The sequence below is a fragment of the Trichosurus vulpecula genome, chromosome 3 (assembly GCF_011100635.1).
Source record: "Trichosurus vulpecula isolate mTriVul1 chromosome 3, mTriVul1.pri, whole genome shotgun sequence".
Taxonomy (NCBI): domain Eukaryota; kingdom Metazoa; phylum Chordata; class Mammalia; order Diprotodontia; family Phalangeridae; genus Trichosurus; species Trichosurus vulpecula.
In genome coordinates this window covers 245,589,336-245,601,227 of record NC_050575.1, presented here as the reverse complement: position 1 = coordinate 245,601,227, position 11,892 = coordinate 245,589,336, and the positions used below count along the sequence as shown (strand labels likewise).

The 11,892-nt window shown below is 36.4% G+C and overlaps 2 pseudogenes; one reads left to right on the top strand and one right to left on the bottom strand.

The window, feature by feature from the left end:
• Nucleotides 1–497: 497 nt before the first annotated feature.
• LOC118842437 lies at nt 498–3,024 on the bottom strand (annotated as a pseudogene).
• Nucleotides 3,025–7,915: 4,891 nt separating this feature from the next.
• On the top strand, nt 7,916–10,059 carry LOC118842436 (annotated as a pseudogene).
• The last annotated feature ends 1,833 nt before the right edge of the window (nt 10,060–11,892 follow it).

Genomic DNA, 11,892 nt, shown 5'->3' with positions numbered 1-11,892 from the left:
ATTGCCTGACTGAATCAGGATACATTTGATCTCTATATCTCTAATTCCCCTTTCTGGTGCTCCTCCGGTTTGCAGAGTAGAACTCAGAAACAACCTCATTTCTTTTTTTTTCCTCTTTCTTTTTTTATAATTGGGAAGCCTCTGTAGACTGGTTTCAAAGCCAGCCATCCTCATGCTATGGGAAGTACTGTAATTCTCTTCACAGAAATATTTTCATGTCTATACATTTACTGTTTTTTAAGTGCTCTTTCCTCTGTTGGAGAGATTACCCATGTTAATGTAATCTCAGATTCACAGAGATATCAAATGAAGTATAATTATAATGTTGTTTGCTAATACTTTTCCATTGAATTAGACCTTATTTTTTTCTTGTCTTGACCAATATGTAAACTTCTAATAAGACTGATTAAAAAAGGTTGATGTTTGCCACTAGCCTTTAGGGTTAATTTTTATATTAAATATTCAATTTTCTTTCTTTCCTTCTTTTTTAGCAGGATCTAGTTTATTTGTGCCTGTGAGAAGGTAGATGTCACAGCACACACCCCTCCAGAGTAGAGTGCCTGCCATTTATCCAAGGGGCCCTGGCTGGGGATGTACTTAACCCCACAGCCATCAGGAATGAGATACTTCTCAGCTATTATATCCTCAAACTCATCATCACTGAACTTGGTGAAACCGCATTTCTTGAAGATGTGGATCTTCTGGTGGCCAAGAAACTTGAACTTGGCTCTACACAGAGCTTCAATCACATGTTCTTTATTCTGGACCTTGGTTCGGATAATTATTTAATATCAATTTAGTAACTTCAATAAGGGCCAGAGTCTGAACTAATCAACCAGAGGCAAAGCCTAGACTCTAATAGTTTCTTTGTCCTCTTCTTATGTCAACAAGCCCAGACGGGTCTGACTTAAGAGCACTCTTTCCTCTGTTCATGGCCACTAAGGATGAGACCCTTAACCCAAAACACTATCTTGAATAATGGGAATTTTTCTTATCTTAGTATTTTATGGACATATACCATGTTATGGCATGTTAATGGTAAATTAAACAGAGATCCTGGGTTGTAATTTCAATTGACACTTTGTCAATTCTCTCATCTTATTGTATTTACAACCTAGGCAATTAAGAAATTCCTTTGTTATACTGTGATTAAATATATATGGAGATCATAAATTTTGAGTGACACAGACATGCTGAGTTGGGACTGTCCTGAAAGGCACTTAAGCCTTCTCATTCTTTTGTTCAGACAGTCAGAACTTATGCTGTGGCTCCTTGTACATACAAGTAACCTACCTTTGCTAGCTTTAAGGAAATAAACAATGTGAATTTACATATCACCTAGCTTGTTTGCCTCCTTTAACGAAACTCTCAGGTTGACAATTCGAATCGACATGATAACTTGGTCAATGTGTACATGGGCTACAGTGCCCCGGAGCTTCCCAAAGGCTCTCCCCATGCCAAGCTGGAGCCTATCAGCCCCAGCACATAACAGCATCTTATTGATATGAATGACATGAAAAGGATGTAGCCATACACAAATCTGAAAGCCATCCTTGCCACAACTCTTCACCATGTACTTGTTGGCACAGATCCGAGCAGCCTCTACGGCTTCTGATGACAGCTGTTAATATTCACCTGACACCATGTGCCCACACAATGGAAATTCATCCACTCTTGCTTGCTTTCTACCAAGATATAAAATTTGTTTCTTGGCATCAGGAAGTCCCCTACAAAAAAGAGACTTTGGTTAGAGCTTATTTTTACAGTAACTATAACAGCAGGTGGGACCACAGCCCATAGCGCAGGGGCCAGCAGGGACTGTGTCTCACTTCAGGGAAAGGACTCAATTATCAATATGAATAAAAATACAAACAATTCTCCTTCTCCCTCTGAGCGTGAGAGGTTTAATTTACCAAGTCAGTTGTAAAAATCATTATTGCTAATTTTTTAAAGGACGCCTGATAGGCCAGCTGAGTGTGTTCTTATAAAATGGTTCATGCTAAACTAAATATTAAATATTATCCAGATCCCAAAGACTCACATTGACACTGATCCATATTGGTCAATAAGTATTTTGTAAACATACATACTAAGATGCATATACAGAAACTTCCCTGTGGATTGTAAGATAATTTAGGGCAAGGTAAAGGTCTTCCTTGTTCCCTCCCCTTGTTCCTAGTAAATAAACTTACTGAACAGTATCAGATCAGAAATATGTTACAAAATAGAAAGAGTGCTGAACTTGGAGTTGTAAAACTCAGTTTTGATTACCATCTTTGGTACTATTAGAAATTAAATATTAGCAGTCACTCTATTTTATCTGAAGCTCAATTTTCTCATCTGTAAAATGGTAATAATAATATATAATTTCACACAGTGGTTTGAAGAAAGGGCTTTATAAAACTCAAAATGTTATAGAAACACGGTTCTTAATAATGGTAAGCTCCCAAAGCAAATTCAGTTGCTTGATAATGTGTAAAACTCTCAATCTTTTCTGTGCTCCGGATTTCATGGGGGAAATCAGAGCTTCAGAAGCTGAAGAACAGACTTATGTAATCAGGTAAAGGAATAGGTGATGCATGATATCACATAGCCTAGGGTCAGAAGGTTCTATGATGTAACTGGGTGACAGGTAGGAGAGAAAATCTGACAGACTTGTTCAGCAACGTTCAAATGAATGGATGGATGACAGGACATCAGGAAGTATAGGTTAGACAATACCTGAGGAAAAGGTACTAGGTAAGTCCACGAGGCTAGAGGCTAAGCAGAAAGCTCAGGCCTAATCAAACACAGGACCATTAATAGTAACCTGTGTGTATTTTTTTTTCCTTCTGTAGTGTTATAGAACATTTAAGACTTTATTTTTTTTTCCTTTGTAGTTCACTCTTGGTGAATCATGTCTCAAAGGGTGAATCCTTTGAATGTGAATGGATACTCAACTGGCTAAAATGATCTCTGACCTATTTGCAGGAGAGATTTTTTCACACTTAAACCTTTAATGTCAGTGTACGAAGACCGAGACGATGTCCTTTTGCCTGGTGGGGTGCTTACTAGAGTCTGTATACTTTAAAATGCCTTTGGGGTCAGGACAAGACTAATAAACTCAGTCCTATGACATCAATCTGAATTTTTTTTTCAAAATTATTCTTCATTGAAAAAGTATTCTAATATTGAGATAAAAAAATGTGACATCAAATAACTATTTTTGTAATCTAAAGCAACATGAATCAAAACCTTAAAACCAAATTTTATTGGCATTTTATACTTTTTCATTTAATAATATACTTCATTTTTCTCCAAGCAAGTAAATTAATCTATATTGTTTTGTGAAGGCTTATCTTGAGCAAATAATCTTTTTCTTTTAAAAGGGGTTGCTAGGTGGCATAATGTGCTAGGCCTAGAGTCAGGAAGATCTGAGTTCAAATGTGACCTCAGACACTTAGTAGCTGTGTGACCCTGTGTAACACCAATACGATACCCATAGCAACTGCTATGACTATGCAGATGTATTTCCAAGATAGATTCGCAAAATATAATAAACTCTCTTCCTCCAAGACAAGACCAAAATATTTAGTCAGATACCAGAAAGCAAAATTTACCATAGTAACAAAAAAGTTTGTACACATCACCAGTCCAGGGAGCACTAACATCTCAAGCATTCTTTCTGTTAGGCCTCCCCACAAACAAATTTCCCCAAGAAAATTCCTCCTTCTCTCACTCACGCTGGCTTCTCTCCCTCAGCTCTTCCTCACTCTCACTTCTCAATCTTTTTTTTTTTTTTGTTGGGCAAGCTCCTCCCAGAACGGGCTGCATGTGACTCAGGCTGCATCACAGCTATGAGCTAGGCCAGAGCTCAAAGCAGGTCACATAGGCCTATTAATGGACTGGAAAGATCTTCCTATTCCAATAACATTACACCCTGGGCAGTCAATGATCCTCTCTTTGCCTCAGTTTCCTTATCTGTAAAATGGAGATAATAATAGCATCTACCTCCCAAGGCATTTTAAAGATTAAATGAAATAGTAATTGTGAAGCACTTAGTACAATGCCTGGCACATAGTAAGTATAATATAGACTTTAGCTATTATCATGTAAATGTTTTTTACGGATGGCTTTTTGTTCTTATATCAAAGTCATTTCTGAATGAACATCTTGCTCTTCAACCCACTAAGAACGTCAATTTATGACAAAGAAAATTTAGCAAATTTAGCAAAATCAACTGTTGCTGCTTCTGTCAACATATATAGCATTCTAAAATCTCAGAGATCCTTCACTTCTGTTACAAAAGGAAGAATTTTTTTTATTATCTGTTCTTTACGGGCATAATGGGTCACTATGATTCCTAAGAGTTCAGATTTGTTTTGTTATGCTTTTCATTTGTTTTTTGAAGTCATTTCATATATATATATGTGTGTGTGTGTGTGTGTGTATACATATATACACACATATATATATACACATATATATGTGTGTGTATACATATACATATATATCTCCTTTATTTTCGTTTAATATTAGATCATGTGTCCCATGTTTCTATTCATTCCTCATTTTTTTTTCATTTTGTACATGATAGTAAGATTCCTTTAGATTCATATGGTACAGTGTAGCCATTCACCAAGTGTTGGGCACATAATTTATTCTCAGGTTTTTAATAACTCAGAAAAGTACTGCTCTGTACACTTGTCTTTTACCGCCTTGTGATATATGCCAAGAAATGGTGTGTCTGAGTTTTAAAAGCCTAAGACAGTTTAGTCAGTTTTCTTGCAACACTTCAAATTATTTTCTATATTGGTTAGACCAATTCACATTTCTATAGGAGTATGTCATTTTATCTATCTTCCTACAACCCTTCCTATATTTATTATTTCTTTTTTATCATCTTCCTCAAATTTCTGGGTGTTATGTAATATCTAAGAGCTATATTAATTTGTAGTAGTTATTGCAACAAGTTTTCATATAATAATTGTTAATTCTTAATTCTTTTGAGAAATGTTCATATTTTATAATGACATATATTGGGGAATGACTCCTGTACACACACACACACACACACACACACACACACACACACACACACGTGTGTGTGTATGCATGCATGTCTATACATATAAATATACACATGTATGTATATATGTATGCAAGTATGTGTGTAGTTGTTGGCTAAATATCTTGAATACAAGAATTATATGAGAGAAGTTTGATGAAATTCTGAAGAGTACCTTTTCGTATAGAAGCTAGCCTTTCAAAGTTACCATTTCTCCTACTGAAAACCATTATGAAAGCCTTGTCCCTCCTACTCATATGAAGATATTTTGATGTCTTATTATCTGAGATTAGCCTCATATTCTCTCTACTTCACTTTTGTGCATTTCTCTACTACTCTTACCCTATACCTCCATAAACTCTTATGCTTATTAAGAAATGGAACAAATTGAGTATTCTTTCCTTGCTTCCAAGCAGGTCAGGTAGGAGAGTGTCTGATTCTACTCTTTCTCTGGCCTCCCCTCCTTTAAGTTAATGACTTCCCTTTGTGTAATTGTTCATCATCATCATCATCATATCAGTTCACATATAGAAGAAAATGGGTTTTGGTCCATAGAATATTAATGCTGTGCTTCCTTTCCATTTTCTGTTTCTTTTAGTCCCCTTTAAATCTTTAGATCATTTTTACTAGCAATGATTCTTCTTTACTCTCTATCACTCATTGTTGTAAAATAATAGCCTTGGCTTAACCTAGAAGCATGAGAGAAATAATTTTATTCCTTAAACTATTTTTGCCAAATATATATATAATTGCCATTCTTATGTTTCTCTTGTTTAGAGAATTTATAGATGTAATACTCTGCTCATTTATGATTCTTATTCAGTTATGTATAAATATCCTGTCTTTTGTACATGCCTCATCTTTCCTATTGATGACTAAACTTAGATCTATGGGATGTATTATTTTGGAACTGATATAATATCCATTGATTTGATAATATTAGATACCAACTCTTCCTTGATTTCTCACAAATAAGAAATAATCCTATGCTGAATAATTTGATTTTCCTTCATAGCTAAAGGCCTTTCTATTGACTGCTTCCAATATTTGTTGCTTGGCACTGAAATTCTTAAATTTAATCACCACAACCCTTGGAGTTCTAGTCTCGGATTTTCTCTTCACCAGCTACCTGTGGATTCTATTCATCACAGTTTAACTTTCTGTTCATAATATTTATGGAAATATAGTTTATTTTCCAATACCAAAATGTAAATATTTAAGTGCTTTTTAAAAAAAAAAGTATTCAGACATTATTTTTTTTCTAACCGACCTGCAGTCCTTAAATTATATTTGCATATCCTATCTTCTAAGTCTGCTACTCTGAGGCTTATATAGAATAGACAAGTCTTTTAAAAATTATTTTTATGTTTATGCTGCCAAAATTTCTTTCACTTCTATATTTTTCAGTCCCAATATTGTCATTTACAGGGTTTCTAAAATAGTAGATGGATTCTTTGTCATTTTTACTAAAGTGTCTACTCTCTTGTTTTTCTTATTGGTTTCATTTAAGAAAACACTGGTTGATGGTCTAATTTTCATACTAAATTTTGCTGTTAAACGTTCTAATTCTCTTTTGAATTATTATGCAGTTTCTTATATCTCTATTATTTCTGAAGTGTCTGCACAACTTATTGTCTTGCTTTTTTTTGTAACTTTCCATTACTAGGTCAATTCTCTCATTTGTTTTTACATGTTGTACAACACCCAGATGCTGGAACATTGGCTAATACCTATTATATAGATCAATTTGCAGAGCTATTTCCCAGATAACTAACTCAATTTTGCACACACAAAAAGTCCCACTCTTTTCTAGCTCAGTGCAACTTTCAGTTACATTACACTCATGATCCTTTCAACTCTGTACTACCAGCCTGCTCTCAGTACCTCTCCGTATTGTTAGCAGCCTTAGTTCTTTTCTTTGCTCACTTTTATTTTCTATTATTTTCATAAATTTATTTTCACTCCTACTTTTTGTAGGGGTCTCCTTGCCTTACTGTAGTTCATGGTCACCAAAATAATATGATCCATCATCAATTGGTTTGTGCTTTTTTCTTTTCTTTTTTGGTGTCTAGATCTGCCATTCGATTTATGTCAGTTCTCAGTTAGGAAGGTACCAAAAAAAGTCTTTTGCCAATTATATTTTTGGATAATTCTGGAGGATGTTGAGAAACTTAGGTACTTTCCTGTGTTCATGTAGTTGGGGAGAGTTCAGGATATCATAGTACTCCAAGTTTGTGAGCTTAGGCTCACAAAAGCATAGCATTGTCCTGAAAAGAAATAGGGAAGTTTAGAGGAGGATGAGAAGACTTATGAAGAAAAACAATGAGGTTATAATGAGCTTGATTTTAGACATGGCAATGTATGTCATAGATATGTCATATATAAGATATTCATATATATGCATATCACACACACATATATGTACATATATATGTATATACATACATATATGTGTATATATGTATATGTATGTATGTGTATATATGTGTGTATACATATACATATACATACATATATACACACACACACACACACACACATATATATATATATATATTCATACAACTAGCAAGCCGTTGTTATTGTAGGCCAGAAAGGAACTCAGGATACATAATTGGACTGGAAAAATAGACTTAAGAATTGTCTTCATAGAGATGACAATTGAACCCATGGCTGTTAATGAGATGTCCAATAGAAGGCAAAGAGAGAGAAGAGAGCTTCAGTTGAATTTGAGGAATGAGATATCCATGATAATCAACAAAGGAGAGTGAGAAGCAGCAGTCAGGCAGGTAAGAAGAGGACCAGGAGAGAGTGGCGCTACCAAAGTTAAGGGGATTGATAGTCAATAATGTCAGAAGCTGAAGAATAATGACCAAGAGGTCTGGTTTCAAAGAGCTGAGAAGTGACTGGGAAGTGAGAAAGTTAATACAAAATTGTTGATGGCTTTTCACTTACATTCACTTCACGTTCATTTATTCTCTATGAAGCACAAATAAGAGAACAAGACTAAAATAGTGATAGGGATTCTCTCTCTCCCTCTCTCTCTCTCCTCTCTCTCTCTCTCCCTCCTCTCTCTCTCTCCTCTCCCTCTCTCTCTCTCCCTCTCTCTCTCTCTCTCCCTCTCTCTCTCTCCTTCTCTCTCTCTCTCTCTCTCTCTCTCTCTCTCTCTCTCTCTCTCTCTTTCCTTCTGTTTCAACAATCCACCTAGCAGCTGCTGTGCGGGGGTAAAACCAACAACAACCAGCACACAGAATGCTGCAAAAGCCCAGGTCCTTTTGATCTGCTTCACTAAGCAAAGCAGCGTCAAAGGGTTAACAATCTTTCTTTAATCCAGTATACAAATGTCATTCACTCAGTTCAGGGGGAAGAAGCCAGCACCCTGAACTTTGGAGCAAATACAATCAAATTACAAAAAGACAAATACAATTTGTAGTTACCAGCATCTGAGTTCAGCCTGGGAGCTCGACAATGGCTGGCTCAGAGTTACACATCACTACTGCTGCAGCTCAGAGCTCTGAAAAAAGAAAACCAACCCCTGGTTTTATACATCTTGTTCAGGGTCAAAGGTGAGTCACACATGCAACTCACCCACATGACCTAAAATAGTCACAAAAATGCCACTTTAACCCAAGTGGTCTAAAAGCCTCTGATGTCACAAACATGTCACTCAAACCCATTTTGATTGCCAATATACCTTCATTATATAGAAAATGGCAAGGCAGAAATGGAGAGCAAGTTCTGATTTGCACTTCAGATGTTCCTATCTTAATGGTCTATTCCTAGATTTTAATATCATTATTCACTTTAATGACAGACTTATGGACTTAACATTTAAATATGCATTTCATTCCCTCCTCTGGGCTGCTCACACACACAGATAGACACACAGACAGACAGACACACACACACACCACTCCACTCCAACCCCCAGGCTCACACTCCACTCCAACACTTGGGAAACATGACATAACATCAGAGACACTGCCGCAGCAACTAGGGTGCCAGGGATGGAGAGATGAACAAGTCCAAGAATGTGACTCTCATCACAAGCCAAGATAATTCATATTTAGCCTAAATCCTCCAGGAAAAGGGTTATGAGGTCCACAGAATTGTATGTTGATAGAGTTCCCTCAACACAGGGCAGATCAAGCAGCTCTATAGGAACCCTCAGGCTCATATTGAAGTAATAAGGAACTTGCATTATGGAGATCTTGTGAACAGTACCTGCCTTGTAAAGATAATTAATGAAGTGAAACCTACAGAAATCTATAACTTAGGAGCCCAGAGCCATGTCGAAATTTATTTTGACCTTGCTGAATATACTGCTGTTGATTGTGTTAGCACTCTATGACTTGTTGATGCAGTTAAGACTTTTGGCGTTAACAGTTGTGTAAAGTTCTACCAAGCCTCAACATGTGAACCTTATGGAAAAGCACAAGAAATATCACAAAAGGAGACTGCCCCTTTTTATCCTCAGTCATCACATGGAGCAGCAAACTTTATACTTATTGGATTTTGTGAACTTCTGTGAGGCCTAAAACCTGTTTGCTGTGAATGGTATTTTTTTTCAATCATGAGAATCTCAGAAGAGGGGCTAATTTTATAATTAAAAAAATTAGTTGATCTATAGCTAAGATTCATCTTGGACTATCGGAGAGTTTCAGTTTGGGGAATCTGTATGGCAAGCACAATTGGGGCCTTTTCATAGACTATGTTGAGGGTATGTGGCCAATGAGCTAAAAGACTGCCATTGCTACTGGTGAAGGCCGCAGTGTGAATATGTGGAGATATTTTTCCCCATTGAAAAACTATTGTGTGGGAAGGAAAGAATAAGAATGAGGTAGGTTGGTGTAAGGGACCTATAAGATAAATGTAACTGTAGATCTCAAGGATTACTGACCAACTGAAGTGGTACCAAAGCAAAACTAACCTGGAAGACCCAGATTTCTTTGAATGAAATGATGAAAGTGATGGTCAAGTCTAATGTGGCTTTCATGAAGCACAAACCCTAGTGCCTAAGCTGACGTCTGGTCCCCATCATCAGGGCAGCTCTCCTGAAAAGATATGATCACCTTAGCCAATCATCAGGAGGGTTGGGGGGAGGATTCATTTTTTGCTTCTAATCAATTGGTGGAGGGCATCTGAGTGAAGGACTAGCAATTGATGTGGAGGAGGAGAGGAAGATTTCATCATGTCCGACACTGATTTTTTTTTTCCTCTAATTCTCTGATGCCATTGATTGTCTTCCCTTGTCTGGAAAAAAAAGAATCTTTCACTTCAAGAAAGACAGTAAAATTGAAACTTCAACCACCTCAATGCTTGGTTATCTCATTATAAATGCTTCGTCTGAAGGATTTTATGTAATCGATAAGATTATTTTAAACAAAATTGTTCATTTTACTTAAAATTATGTCATAACAGAACACAATAGAAATTGTGGGGCCTTTAAATTATGTCCTTTTTTCTTATTAAACTGGTCTTTCTGCCAAAAATATGCATTTCAGGCTTCTCATTGGAAAGATTTTTTAAATATTAAATATGGACAGCTTTTTAAAATGAAAGGTATTCTTTTTGGGGGGAGGGGATTTTTATAGCTTTTTCCAAGAGACAGAAGATTAGAAAGATGTACAGGTTCAATCCCCTAAAATGTATTAGGTGTCATTGCACAGATTGAGCTAAAACTCATTTCCTGCCATTAACTTGGTGGGCTTAGCTGAGGATAATTATGCCCCAAACAGGTTATCTACTACTGACAGTGTTAATTTACTGCATGGCTTGGCATAGAAATTATTCAAGACCAACAGGTATCCCAGAAATACTTGCTTAATAGGTGAACCATATGTCTTGCTCACCCCAAGTGAAGAGGAAATTGGTCTCAGCAGAATCCCAAATTCAATATAGATGAGACCCTCCCCTGTGCCAACCAGTAGGTAAGGGAGGGGACAATTACACATTTGCATATGGAAGACATTTCCTCCACACAGCTAAACAGATATTCTTGTGACAGATAATGTGCCTTTCCTCTTTGCTTTAGAAAATGGAAATCTAGGAGACTAACTTTTTTTTCATTCCAGCTCAATAATTAAGGCAGGGGGTATAGCAAAAATTAATATTTTCTTTCCTATAAACACCACAACATTAACACCAAGCCCTCTGTACTAATTTTAAAAATAGACTTTTTTCTAGGACAGGTAATACTAACACCTAACATCTATATATTATTCACCATGTGCCAGACGTTGTGCTAAAAACTTTACAATCATTATCTCATTTGATACTCATAACTATCTTGGGAAGTAGGTACTTTTATTATCCACATTTGATGGAAGAGGAAACTGAGGCAAACAAGTTAATTAATTTACCCCAGTCATAGTGCTAGTAAGTGTGTGAGACTGGATTTGAACTCAGGTCTTCCTTACTCCAAGAACTGTTGGCATTCTAACTACTGTACCACCTAACTTATAGAAGACATTGAAATGATATAGAGAAATGAATGGTGATTATAAGATGGTCTGAAGTCCAAAGATTTAAACAGGACTAAATACAAGTAAAGACAGCTAGGTGGTGCAATGGATAGAGCACTGGGACTGGCATCAGAAAGATCTAAGTTTAAATCTGACCTCAGATACTTATTAGGGATGTGACCCTTGGCGAGTTGCTTAACTCTGTTTGCCTCAGTTTCCTCATCTGTAAAATAAGCTGACAAGTAAATGGCAAACCACTCCAGTATCTTCACCAAGAAAACCCTAAATAAGGTCATGGAGTCATGCACAACTGAAATGACTGAACCACAATGACAAAATACAAATAAAAATGAAGCGAAGAAAGAAAGCACTCAAGGACCT